We start from the raw sequence: 13903 nt of genomic DNA, 5'->3' as shown, positions 1-13903 counted from the left end.
AAGCCTGGTCTGTTCATCATGTCAATTAAAAACCAAATGTTACCTACCCCAGCTGACAGTAATATTCTCACAGGCATGGAGAAAGACAAAAATTTGCGGGTGCCAGATCTTCAGTTTTTGAGCAAAGCAGATGGTTCAGGAACTGCTGTTCTTTATTAAGTGTCTAAACTTGTCCTCAGAAATTCTTGACTTTGGCTAGTGTGAATGAATATGTGAAGAAACCATGATCTTTCAAAAATAAAAACAAAAACTCGTGTTCAGCCTCTTCAACAGAGGACAATGTTGGAAACCAGGGTAATTCATTTCAAATGATGGATATTTAGGCTGCAGTTTTTGATACATATGGACAAAGTATCTTTGAGTTGCAAGGTTTTCTAGTAAAATTCCAAATCACAGCATATAAGGAGGTGTTCACCATATTCAAGTTTAAGGTGTATAGTCTATTTTTTGCTTATTTTAAAAGTTAGAATGTCTTTAAAAAATGCTTTATATACACCTCTGTATCCCTCCTGGGTGTTTATACTGAGAGCTCTGGTTCTTTGGTGTGCTTCTCAATTATTTCTCTTTGAGGTGAAAAAAAATTTAGATTCCTTGGCTTTTATTATTATAGGTAAGAAATATGGAAGACTCTGTGTGTGTGTGTGTGTGTGTGTGTGTGTGTGTGTATTTCTATTCTTGGAAGACAGAACATGTACTTTTGCTTCTTGAATTGTCCCAGTCACATAAAATGGGATACTGTACTTATTTGATCAGTTGATTGCAGCTTTATAATCTATAAGAAATAAGAGAAGATTGACTAGTCTTTCCTCAGAAGCCCAGAATTAATGTTTCCTCTTGGTGGAGAATGAGTTCAGCACTGTGATTAAGGAATAAATGCAAATTTAGCTTGAATGAAACTAGCCTACCAAGATGGATCCTTGATATACTTGTAGAAACTGGTCTGTTTTCAATTTTTAAAATAGATCTGGGAAATATTTTTATGGGTGAATTACAGGATAATTATGATTCAGTTTTCTGTAATAATTACAGCTTTGCATCTCATTTGTGTTGTCTGAGTTTTGAGCTGAAAGTCTATAATGGAAGATTCTGATGCTCTCAGGAATAGTTTAGGCATCCACTTCATTCCCCTCACTTTTGTGTTGAACCCTATCTGAGGGATCAGGGACCTCAAATGCATGAAATAGAAATTTTTGAAAAGTAATGCTCTTTGATTTGTGTATTATTTTGTATACATGTAGTTCTTAACGCCTTAGGTTGATTATCCACTTGAGCTCTTTCCTCCCTGTTTTTTGTCTGCCACCTTGTTGAAAATGGGGCTTCCTTGGTAGCTCAGTTGGTAAAGAATCTGTCTGCAATGTGGGAGACCTGGGTTTGATCCCTGGGTTGGGAAGAGCCCCTGGAGAAGGCAAAGGATACCCACTCCAGTATTCTGGCCTGGAGAATTCCATGGACTGTATAGTCCATGGGGTCATGAAGAGTAGGACACAACTGAGCAACTTCACTTTTTGTTGAATATGAGTAGATTAAACAAGGCTTCCCAGGTGGCTCAGTGGTAAAGAATCCACCTGCCAATGCAGGAGATGCAGGTTCAGTCCCTGGGTGGGGAAGATCCTCTGGAGAAGGAGATGGCAACCTTCTCCAATATTGTTACCTGGAAAATTCCATGGACAGAGGAGCCTGGCAGGCTACACTCCATGTGGTCACGAAGAGTCACACAACTTAGTGACTAGAAAACAACAACACAGTTATCAATGGGGCCACTCCTCTTTTGATATATGACTACCATCTACCATGATTGTTGTTGTTGAGTCGCTAAGTTGTGTCAGACTCTTTGTGACCCAATGGACTGCAGCACACCAGACTTCCTTGTTCTTCACCATCTCCCGGAGCTTGCTCAGACTCATGTGCACTGAATCACTATGCCATCCAACCATCTTATCCTCTGTCGTTCCCTTCATCTCCTGCCTTCAGTCTTTCCCAACATCAGGGTCTTTTCTAATGAATCGGCTCTACACGTCAGGTGGCTAAAGTTTTGGAGCTTCAGCTTCAGCATCAGTCCTTCCAATGAACATCCAGGACTGATTTCCTTTAGGACTGACTGGTTTGATCTCCTTTCAGTCCAAGGGACTACCATGATAATCTCTTAATTTAATAGCACATATGTATACCAAACTGTCTCCCAGGGCTCTTCAATATCCTGGGAGCCTCTGTTTGCATGTTCTCCTCTGTTTTCTGGGCTCATGATCCATACTCATCTCCAATAACTATAATTATCCTTTCTAGTATTATAGAAGATCCATTCACAAGTACGCTAAAAGCATAGGAGATTATACTGAATATTTTGAAGAAAAATGGAGTTCTTTTATAGATGAAAATTATACAATCTCCATTAGGACTTTCACCTCTAATAGAAGTATACTGAGCCATTTCTGTATTCCCGAGAAGACTCCCTCTCCCCCAGTCCATATTACCTGCTGCAGGACTTGAGGGAGCCCACCGAGTTACATGCGTTCTTTCAGCTATGCTGTTGTCTCCACGATCAGTATAAACTACCCAAGAGACCAACCTGGAGAATGAGACCACAGCCACAATATCCTTCCCTTACAAGACTGCGAGAATGAATTCTGTTGTTCCGTACACATTTGCCTCCATCATTACCAGGACTCTGAGCCTTCCAGGCCATCTGTTATCACCTGGACAATGACTCCCAAATGGCTCTGTTCACCTCTTCCTTTGACCCAGTCATTTCTTCTGTTATCAGTCTTGGTGGTCTAGGATCCACATAGCAAACCAAAGCAACAGCCTGGCTTCTCATAGCCTCCTGTCGCTCTTAATGATCTTTCCCTGTTGATACGCATGGATCCCAGCCACTTATCTCTCTTAAAGGTGAACACGAATCATTTGGAAGTCCTGTTAAGATGGTGATTCTGTTTCTAGGCAATGTTGATGTTGCCCATCACAATAATAAGATTGTAGATCTAGACCTTCCTATTTTTGATGACTACACCATCTCATTTATATTCTGCTGGCAAATCCCAGTGCTAATTGGATGTAACAGTCCATCTATTCTGTGCCTGTGCTGAAGTGGTGAATATGGCTGGAAAAAACATAACTACCGGGTTATGTTCTCACTCTCTATTCAAGGCTATCTCTCCATCTTACTTAGAAATCTAGCTATATTCACCTACATATTTATCATCTCTCTTGGAGGTAACTATTTCACACCTCTCTCTTGAAACTGTCCTCTTCGCTCCTCATCCTTAGCCAAAGACTTTGTCCCATATGACACTAAAAATTGATGCAATTGGAAGAGAACTGCTTCCTTTTTGTTCTCAAGACATCATTGCCTCTTATCACAGTGGATGAACCCCCTTTTCATGTTTTTAGCTCTCTAAAGGCATTGGGAAGCATCTCCCAAAAAAGATGTCCATTTCACTATAGCAGACTGGAATGCAAAAGTAGGAAGTAAAGAAACACCTGGGGTAACAGGCAAATTTGGCCTTGGAATGCGGAATGAAGCAGGGCAAAGACTAATAGAGTTTTGCCAAGAGAATGCACTGATCATAGCAAACACCCTCTTCCAACAACACAGTAGAAGACTCTACACATGGATATCACCAGATGGTCAACACTGAAATCAGATTGATTATATTCTTTGCAGCCAAAAATAGAGAAGCTCTAAACATTCAGCAAAAACAAGACTGGGAGCTGACTGTGGCTCAGATCATGAACTCCTTATTGCCAAATTCAGACTTAAATTGAAGAAAGTAGGGAAAACCACTAGACCATTCACATATGACCTAAATCAAACCCTTATAATTATACAGTAGAAGTGAGAAATAAAGATAGACAGAGTGCCTGATGAACTATGGACTGAGGTTCGTGACATAGTACAGGAGACAGGGATCAAGACCATCCCCATGGAAAAGAAATGCAAAAAAGCAAAATGGTTGTCTAAGGAGGCCTTACAAATAGCTGTGAAAAGAAGAGAGTTCAGTTCAGTTCAGTTCAGTCGCTCAGTCGTGTCCGACTCTTTATGACGCCATGAGGCGTCTAGACCTCCCTGTCCATCACCAACTCCCAGAGTTCACTCAAACTAATGTCCATCGAGTCAGTGATGCCATCCAGCCATCTCATCCTCTGTCGTCCCCTTCTCTTCCTGTCCCCAGTCCCTCCCAGCATCAGAGTCTTTTCCAATGAGTCAACTCTTCGCATGAGGTGGCTAAAGTGCTGGAGTTTCAGCTTTAGCATCATTCCTTCCAAAGAAATCCCAGGACTGATCTCCTTTAGGGTGTACTGGTTGGATCGCCTTGCAGTTCAAGGGACTCTCAAGAGTCTTCTCCAATACCACAGTTCAAAAGCATCCATTCCTCTGGACTCAGCTTTCTTCACAGTCCAACTCTCACATCCATACATGACCACTGGAAAAACCATAGCCTTCACTAGACAGACCTTTGTTGGCAAAGTAATGTCTCTGCTTTTGAATATGCTATCTAGGTGGGTCATTAATTTCCTTCCAAGAAGTAAGTGTCTTTCAATTTCATGGCTGCAGTCACCATATACAGTGATTTTGGAGCCCAAAAAATAAAGTCTGACACTGTTTCCACTGTTTCCCCATCTATTTCCCATGAAGTGATGGGACCAGATGCCATGATCTTCGTTTTCTGAATGTTGAGCTGTAAGCCAACTTTTTCACTCTTCTCTCTCACTTTCATCAAGAGGCTTTTTAGTTCCTCTTCACTTTCTGCCATAAAGGTGGTGTCATCTGCATATCTGAGGTTATTGATATTTCTCCCGGCATCTTGATTCCAGCTTGTGTTTCTTCCAGCCCAGCGTTTCTCATGATGTACTCTGCATAGAAGTTAAATAAGCAGGGTGACAACATACAGCCTTCTCGTACTCCTTTTCCTATTTGGAACCAGTCCGTTGTTCCATTACCAGTTCTAACTGTTGCTTCCTGATCTGCATATAGGTTTCTCAAGAGGCAGGTCAGGTGGTCTGGTATTCCCATCTCTTTCAGAATTTTCCAGAGTTTATTGTGATCCACACAGTCAAAGGCTTTGGCATACTCAATAAAGCAGAAATAGATGTTTTTCTGGAACTCTCTTGCTTTTTCCATGATCCAGCGGATGTTGGCAATTTGATCTCTGGTTCCTCTGCCTTTTCTAAAACCAGCTTGAACATCTGGAAGTTCATGGTTCATGTATTGCTAAAGCCTGGCTTGGAGAATTTTGAGCATTACTTTACTAGCATGTGAGATGAGTGCAATTGTGAGGTAGTTTGAGCATTCTTTGGCATTGCCTTTCTTTGGGATTGGAATGAAAACTGACCTTTTCCAGTCCTGTGGCCAAGGCTGAGTTTTCCAAATTTGCTGGGATATTGACTGCAGCACTTTCACAGCATCATCTTTCAGGATTTGAAATAGCTCAACTGGCATTCCATTACCTCCACCAGCTTTGTTTGTAGTGATGCTTTCTAAGGCTCACTTGACTTCACATTCCAGGATGTCTGGCTCTAGGTGAGTGATCACACCATCGTGATTATCTGGGTCGTGAAGATCTTTTTTATATAGTTCTTCTGTGTATTCTTGCCACCTCTTCTTAATATCTTCTGCTTCTGTTAGGTCCATACCATTTCTGTCCTTTATTGAGCCCATCTTTGCATGAAATGTTCCCTTGGTATCTCTAATTTTCTTGAAGAGATCTCTAGTCTTTCCCATGCTGTTGTTTTCCTCTGTTTCTTTGCATTGATTGCTGAGAAAGGCTTTCTTATCTCTTCTTGCTATTCTTTGGAACTCTGCATTCAGATGCTTATATCTTTCTTTTTCTCCTTTGCTCTTCACTTTTCTTCTTTTCACAGCTATTTGTAAGGCCTCCTTAGACAACCATTTTGTCTTTTTTCATTTCTTTTCCATGGGAATGGTCTTGATCCCTGTCTCCTGTACAATGTCAGGAACCTCAGTCCATAGTTCATCAGGCACTCTATCTATCAGATCTAGTCCCTTAAATCTATCTCACTTTCACTGTATAATCATAAGGGAGTTGATTTAGGTTATACCTGAATGGTCTAGTGGTTTTCCCTAGTTACTTCAATTTAAGTCTGAGTTTGGCAATAAGGAGTTTATGATCTGAGCCACAGTCAGCGCCCGATCTTGTTTTTGCTCACTGTATAGAGCTTCTCCATCTTTGGCTGCAAAGAATATAATCAATCTGATTTTGGTGTTGACCATCTTGTGATGTCCATGTGTAGAGTCTTCTATTGTGTTGTTGGAAGAGGGTGTTTGGCAAACACCCTCTTGGCAAAACTCTATTAGCTTTTGCCCTGCTGCATTCCGTATTCCAAGGCCAAATTTGTCTGTTACCCCAGGTGTTTCTTTACTTCCTACTTTTGCATTCCAGTCCCCTATAATAAAAAGGACATCTTCTTTGGGTGTTAGTTCTAAAAGGTCTTATAGGTCTTCATAGAACCATTCAACTTCAGCTTCTTCAGCATTACTGGTTGAGGAATAGGCTTGGTTTACTGTGATATTGAATGGTTTGTCTTGGAAACGAACAGAGATCATTCTATTGTTTTTGAGATTGCATCTTGATTGGGCTTCCCTGGTGGCTCAGAAGTTAAAGCATTTGCCTGGAATGCAGGAGACTGGGGTTCGATCCCTGGGTTGGGAAGATCCCCTAGAGAAGGAATGGCAACCCACACCAGTACTCTTGCCTGGAGAATCCCATGGAGGGAGGAGCCTGGTAGGCTACAGTCCATGGGGTCACAAAGAGTCGGACACAACTGAGCGACTTCACTTTCACTTTCTTTCACTGCATTTTTGAACTCTTTCGTTGCATTATGGCTACCTCATTTCTTCTAAGGGATTCCTGCCCACAGTATGTAATGGTCATCTGAGTTAAATTCACCCATTCCAGCAATTTTAGTTTGCCGATTCCTAGAATGTCGACGTTCACTCTTGCCATCTCCTGTTTGACCACTTCCAATTTGCCTTGATTCATGGACCTAACATTCCAGGTTCCTATGCAGTATTGCTCTTTACAATATTGGACCTTGCTTCTATCACCAGTCACATCCACAGCTGGGTATTGTTTTTGCTTTGGCTCTATCCCTTCATTCTTTCTGGAGTTATTTCTCCACTGATCTCCAGTAGCTTATTGGGCACCTACTGACCTTGGGAGTTCCTCTTTCAATATCCTATCATTTTGCCTTTTCATACTGTTCATGGGGTTCTCAAGGCATACTGAAGTGGTTTGACATTCCCTTCTCCAGTGGACCACATTCTGTCAGGCTTCTTCACCATGACTCACCCATCTTGGGTGGCCCCACAGGGAATGACTTAGTTTCATTGAGTTAGAGCAGGCTGTGGTCCATGTGGTTAGATTGACTAGTTTTCTGTGATTATGGTTTCAGTGTGTCTGCCATCTGATGCCCTCTCGCAACACTTACCATCTTACTTGGGTTTCTCTTACCTTGGACGTGGGATATCCCTTCATGGCTGCTCCAGCAAAGCACAGCTGCTGCTCCTTACCTTGGATGAGGGGTATCTCCTCACCACCGCCCCTCTTGACCTTGAACATGGAGTAGATCCTCTAAGGGAAAAGCAAAGGAGAAAGGAAAGATATAAGCATCTGAATGCAGAGTTCCAAAGAATAGCAAGAAGAGATAAGAAAGCCTTTCTCAGCAATCAATGCAAAGAAACAGAGGAAAACAACAGCATGGTAAAGACTAGAGATCTCTTCAAGAAAATTAGAGATACCAAGGGAACATTTCATGCAAAGATGGGCTCAATAAAGGACAGAAATGGTATGGACCTAACAGAAGCAGAAGATATTAAGAAGAGGTGGCAAGAATACACAGAAGAACTGTATAAAAAAGATCTTCACGACCCAGATAATCACGATGGTGTGATCACTCACCTAGAGCCAGACATCCTGGAATGTGAAGTCAAGTGAGCCTTAGAAAGCATCACTACAAACAAGGCTGGTGGAGGTAATGGAGTGCCAGTTGAGCTATTTCAAATCCTGAAAGATGATGCTGTGAAAGTGCTGCAGTCAATATCCCAGCAAATTTGGAAAACTCAGCCTTGGCCACAGGACTGGAAAAGGTCAGTTTTCATTCCAATCCCAAAGAAAGGCAATGCCAAAGAATGCTCAAACTACCTCACAATTGCACTCATCTCACATGCTAGTAAAGTAATGCTCAAAATTCTCCAAGCCAGGCTTTAGCAATACATGAACCATGAACTTCCAGATGTTCAAGCTGGTTTTAGAAAAGGCAGAGGAACCAGAGATCAAATTGCCAACATCCGCTGGATCATGGAAAAAGCAAGAGAGTTCCAGAAAAACATCTATTTCTGCTTTATTGAGTATGCCAAAGCCTTTGACTGTGTGGATCACAATAAACTCTGGAAAATTCTGAAAGAGATGGGAATACCAGACCACCTGACCTGCCTCTTGAGAAACCTATATGCAGATCAGGAAGCAACAGTTAGAACTGGTAATGGAACAACGGACTGGTTCCAAATAGGAAAAGGAGTACGAGAAGGCTGTATGTTGTCACCCTGCTTATTTAACTTCTATGCAGAGTACATCATGAGAAACACTGGGCTGGAAGAAGCACAAGCTGGAATCAAGATGCCGGGAGAAATATCAATAACCTCAGATATGCAGATGACACCACCTTTATGGCAGAAAGTGAAGAGGAACTAAAAAGCCTCTTGATGAAAGTGAGAGAGAAGAGTGAAAAAGTTGGCTTACAGCTCAACATTCAGAAAACGAAGATCATGGCATCTGGTCCTATCACTTCATGGGAAATAGATGGGGAAACAGTGGAAACAGTGTCAGACTTTATTTTTTGGGCTCCAAAATCACTGCAGATTGTGATTGCAGCCAGGAATTTAAGAGACGCTTACTTCTTGGAAGGAAATTAATGACCCACCTAGATAGCATGTTAAAAAGCAGAGGCGTTACTTTGTCAACAAAGTTCCGTCTAGTTAAGGCTGTAGTTTTTCTAGTGGTCATGTATGGATGTGAAAGTTGGACTGTGAAGAAAGCTGAGTCCAGAGGAATGGATGCTTTTGAACTGTGGTATTGGAGAAGACTCTTGAGAGTCCGTTGGACTGCAAGGAGATCCAATCAGTCCATTCTAAAGGAGATCAGTCCTGGTTATTCGTTGGAAGGACTGATGCTAAAGCTGAAACTTCAATTCTTTGGCTACCACAAGTGAAGAATTGAGTCTTTGGAAAAGACCCTGATGTTGGGAGGGATTGGGGGCAGGAGGAGAAGGGGACGACAGAGGATGAGATTGCTGGATGGCATCACTGACTCAATGGAGAGGAGTTTGCGTAAACGCTGGGAGTTGGTGATGGACAGGGAGGCCTGGGGTGCTGTGATTCATGGCATTGCATAGAGTCAGACAGGACTGAGCAACTGAACTGAACTGAACTAAAAGGCATTGCTTGTGCTCTTGAAATCTTCTGTCCCCTGTGTTATCCATCAGTTTCCATCTTTTACCTTAAAAAAAAAACCTAGCCTTGGACACTGCCTTCACCTAAACCTTAATCCCGAACTCCAGGGCATGTCTTACTCCATTTTCTGTCCTGTTTCTTCATTCTCTTAATTATATCACACAGCTCTTCCACAGTGGTGGGTGGTGTCCACTGGAAGGAAGCACTGCACCTTGTGTTGCATAGTGCTATTTGTGCCTCACAGGTAAAGAGATCTTACAGCACCCTGAAACCTCAGGAGTCTGGGTGCTGTGGACTAGCTAGGGGAAGCCGACTTTCTGGATCGTTCATTCATAAGAATAGTCTTATGCTTTATCCTGAATGTATCAAGTGTAGGGCCTTCAAAGAGAATTTTTCCTTTAAATGGCTTGTTAATTCACATGGTGATTTCTTTTAAATATAGCCCCCAAGACTTCCAATTCATGAGAGTGAAGAAAACAGTTATTCAGATAGTTAAATAAAATCATGTCTCCCTTTCTTCTGTATGAGCTCACTCACAAGGAGTAGATCAAGAAGCAGTGCTGTTATTTCTGGTAGGGACATTATACTGTATATTTAATTTGGCATAAGCAGAAACTTAGGCAGTAAATTCCAAGTTTGAAGAGATGCAGCACTTTACTTTCATTCCTTAGAAAAACGTCAGAATGATGTTAAATCGTAGCAGATTAGGTAACCTTGGGAATCTTTTTTTTTTTTTTTAACCCATGTTTAAGAGTTTTAAAAAAGCCAAAATGTGAATGACACACATTTGTTTCTTCTTGTATGAATTGTTTTTGTACCATAGTTGCACTAAAACATTCATTCACTGAAGTCTGAAAGTATAATTGAAGCAAGCATATGATTGTAATGTGTATCTTATTAAATTAATAGATTGATAATGACAGTAATAATAATCATGCTGGCTTTCACTGAACACATACCATGTAACTGGGATATATATATGTATTTTTTTTCTTTCTCATTTTACATGGATGAAATGGACATTTAGAGAGATAATGCTGTAGCTGGGAAAGTCAAAGGGCCTGGGTTGGAAGTATGATTTTCAGTTTTCAAAACTTGTTTCCTTTCTCACTGTAATCAAACTGTGGTTCTTTTCATGCTCCTCACAGTGTGGCTACCTGTCTTAGGTTCTTCTGCAAATAGAATTCTTCTGAGCTGTTTCTCTTTCACAAGGTGTGTGTGAACATGCTCAGTCATGTCTGACTCTTTGTGACCCCATGGACTATAGCCCACCAGGCTCCTCTGTCCATGGAATATTCCAGGCAAGAATACTGGAGTGGGTTGCCGTTTCCTTCCCTAGGGGATCTTCCTGACTGACCCAGGGGTTGAACCCACGTCTCAGGTTCAGCCTCAGTCGCAGGCGGATTCTTTACCACTTCAGCCATCTGTGAAGCCCCTCTTTGACAAACACCCTGTTTATTATAAGTTTAGAGGGTCTCACACCTAATTAGTGACCTGGCTATAGAAGGATATTTGAATTCTGAGCCATGTGCCTCTGAGCTATGTGCCAGTTGTAGGCTGGGCATCTCTGAACTATGTGCCAGTTGTAGGCTGGGCATCTCTGAACTGTGTGCCAGTTGTAGGCTCCCATCTACTGAGTTTTCATTCATACTTTCAAATGACTCCTGATAAATAAACCATAGTTTCTTGAGCCCCCTATGGAATAGATGCTGTTTTATTAATAGTTCAGGAAGCCTTCCAAATAAGGAAGAACCAGGCACTTGATTTCAAAGAACTCAGAGGCAATATAGCAAGTGCAGCTGAGAGGATTTGAGCTTTGGAGTCAGACAGACATGGGCTCCTCACTTGGCTTTGCCACTTAATGGTGTGAAATCTTGGACAAGTCTTTTCTATCCCTGGTGTTAGGTGCTCCTATGCAAAAAATGGTGATGGTGATAGTTGGTTCCATTTTCATTGATGCATTTAAATGAGATATACTGCATGCTCAGAGTTTCGTGTAGTACTTGACTGTAATAAGTGTTTGATGAAAGGTGGTCTGTTACTATTTCTGTCGGTGAAATGATAATTATACCTTTTAAAAACAGATTCTAGGAAACTGTGAAATAGTTCCCTATGAATATGACCCATGACAGCTTAGGGGCAGAGTAAATAAACATACATAGCTTATTTTCTTTCTTAATTCAATTTCCACTTTTATTTCTTCTTCTTTTTCTTTTCTTTTGAAAACAAAAAGGAGGACGATGTTCTGTGGTACTTTTCTGTTTAAAAAAAACCTATCCTCAGACCTTTTTTAAAAATTGTGGTATTGAGCCATTGTCCAAATGTAGCATTATTGAAAGAAAGGCAGTTTGAAGAGAATCATAGATTGCACCACCACTCAAATGTCGAAGGGAATAGGGCTTCTAGTTTACTGAAGTGTTTAGTTAATTAAGATTTACTATAAATTCATACTTAATGATGGAGAAGGCAGTGGCAAGCCATTCCAGTACTCTTGCCTAGAAAATCCCATGGACGGAGGAGCCTGGTAGGCTGCAGTCCATGGGGTCACTAAGAGTAGGACACGACTGAGCGACTTGACTTTCACTTTTCACTTTCATGCGTTGGAGAAGGAAATGGCAACCCACTCCAGTGTTCTTGCCTGGAGAACCCCAGGGACAAGGGAGCCTGGTGAACTGCCGTCTATGGGGTCTCACAAAGTGGGACATGACTGAAGCAATTTAGCAGCAGCAGCAGCAGTAGCAGCAGCATACTTTATGAAATTAAACATGACAAAAATGATTTTCAAAAGTAATCTCTGAGGAGCCCACAAGGGAGCCTATTTCTATAAAAGATACATACCTACCTCTTTGAGAACCAAAAATTGTGGAGATTTCTCCTTCTGTTTTAAAAAGTGAGAGAATGACAGAATTTTCTGAACATTTGTTTCATGTAACCTTAAGATTACAGTGAACTTTGATAATCTCTACCCAGTAAAAAATGCCTGAAGATTTTTTATTGGGAACAAAGGTGTAAGTGATGGCAAATAGGTTATATTTCAGAGGTTTCTGCAAACTTTTGGAACTTAGCACTGACAAGTTAGAATATTCGAACTTTTTTTTTTTTAATTTAAGGCATGAATTGTCTGAATTTCCCCTATCCCTTTTGTTCTAAAGTTTTTCTCCAGGCAGCTTTTGATTATTTGCTTTAAAGTTTATTTTTGTCTTAATCCTTATGAATCTGAGATTCTTCTTAAAACAAAACAAAATCATTTATTTGAAGATCTTGGTTACTTTGAAACCACTTGGCTAGGATTCTGCCACAGTCTTAAGAGCATAAGTAACTGGGCAGTCCAACAGGCAGATAAAATTAGGGCAGACATTTCAGCTACTGGCAAGATGGCTGCCACCCTTTCAGCTTCTCCTTAGAAAATCTTCAGCTTTCTCTGATTTAAAATAAAATACCTAAATTTAAAAGATTAATAAATTAGGTAATATGTTTAAGGAGAGCATGTTGTACAAATAATAAACATATATTTGACTGTTCAAAAACTATTGTCATTTAAAAAAATCAGTATTGCCTGTAACTGATAAATATGGTCTCTTTAATACATTTCACTAAGAGGTAAAATATAAAGTTGGACCATAAAGAAGGCTGAGCATTGAAGAGTTAACGCTTTTGAATTGTGGTGCTGGAGAAGACTCTTGAGAGTCCCTCGGATTGCAATAAGATCAAACCAGTCAATCCTAAAGGAAATCAACCCTGAATATTCATTGGAAGGACTGATGCTGAAGCTGAAGCTCTGATACTTTGGCTACCTGATGTGGAGAGCTGACTCATTGGAAAAGACCCTGATGTTGGGAAAGATTGAAGACAAAGGAAGAAGAGGGCAGCAGAGGATGAGATGGTGAGATAGCATTACTGACTCAATGGACATGAATTTGAGCAAACCACAGGAGACAGTGGAGTACAGAGGAACCTGGCATGCTGCAGTCCATGCGGTCACAAAGAGTAGGACACAACTTAATGACTGAACAACAACAATAAAAGTAAAAAGAGGCACAAGGAAAGGCATTGATTCACAAGGAATAAATCTGAAATTCATTTAGGATCTTACCAGTTTCTCTTGCATTCTCAATATTCTTCTCACTATATGTGCAAATTGATGGGACTATATGTTGTCTTATGCTTATCAAATTTGGCTAAAATGATTATAAATAATCAAATGCCACTTTGAATATTCAGCTAAGTAATAATATTATTGACTAAATAATATTGTATTATAATAATCAGTATCATCACCATCAGTAACATTTATTAAATGATTGCTGTGTCTGTTATTAAGTATCAGTACTTTATATATATTACTTCTATCCTCACAGCAGCACTGTGGATTAAATATAGCTACCATCCTCACTGTCAGATGAGGAAACTGAGGCTTGAGAGGTTAGGTAACTTGCC

General features: G+C 40.7%; 1 protein-coding gene across 3 annotated transcripts in view; it reads left to right on the top strand.

Moving 5' to 3' along the window:
* Positions 1 to 13903, top strand: part of SUGCT (succinyl-CoA:glutarate-CoA transferase) — a 762227-nt gene that overhangs the window by 148089 nt on the left and 600235 nt on the right. The gene's annotated exons all lie outside the window — the stretch shown is intronic.

The sequence above is a fragment of the Budorcas taxicolor genome, chromosome 4 (genome assembly GCF_023091745.1).
Source record: "Budorcas taxicolor isolate Tak-1 chromosome 4, Takin1.1, whole genome shotgun sequence".
Taxonomy (NCBI): domain Eukaryota; kingdom Metazoa; phylum Chordata; class Mammalia; order Artiodactyla; family Bovidae; genus Budorcas; species Budorcas taxicolor.
The sequence above is the reverse complement of the archived record's forward strand: the minus strand, read 5'-3'. Positions and strand labels throughout refer to the sequence as shown.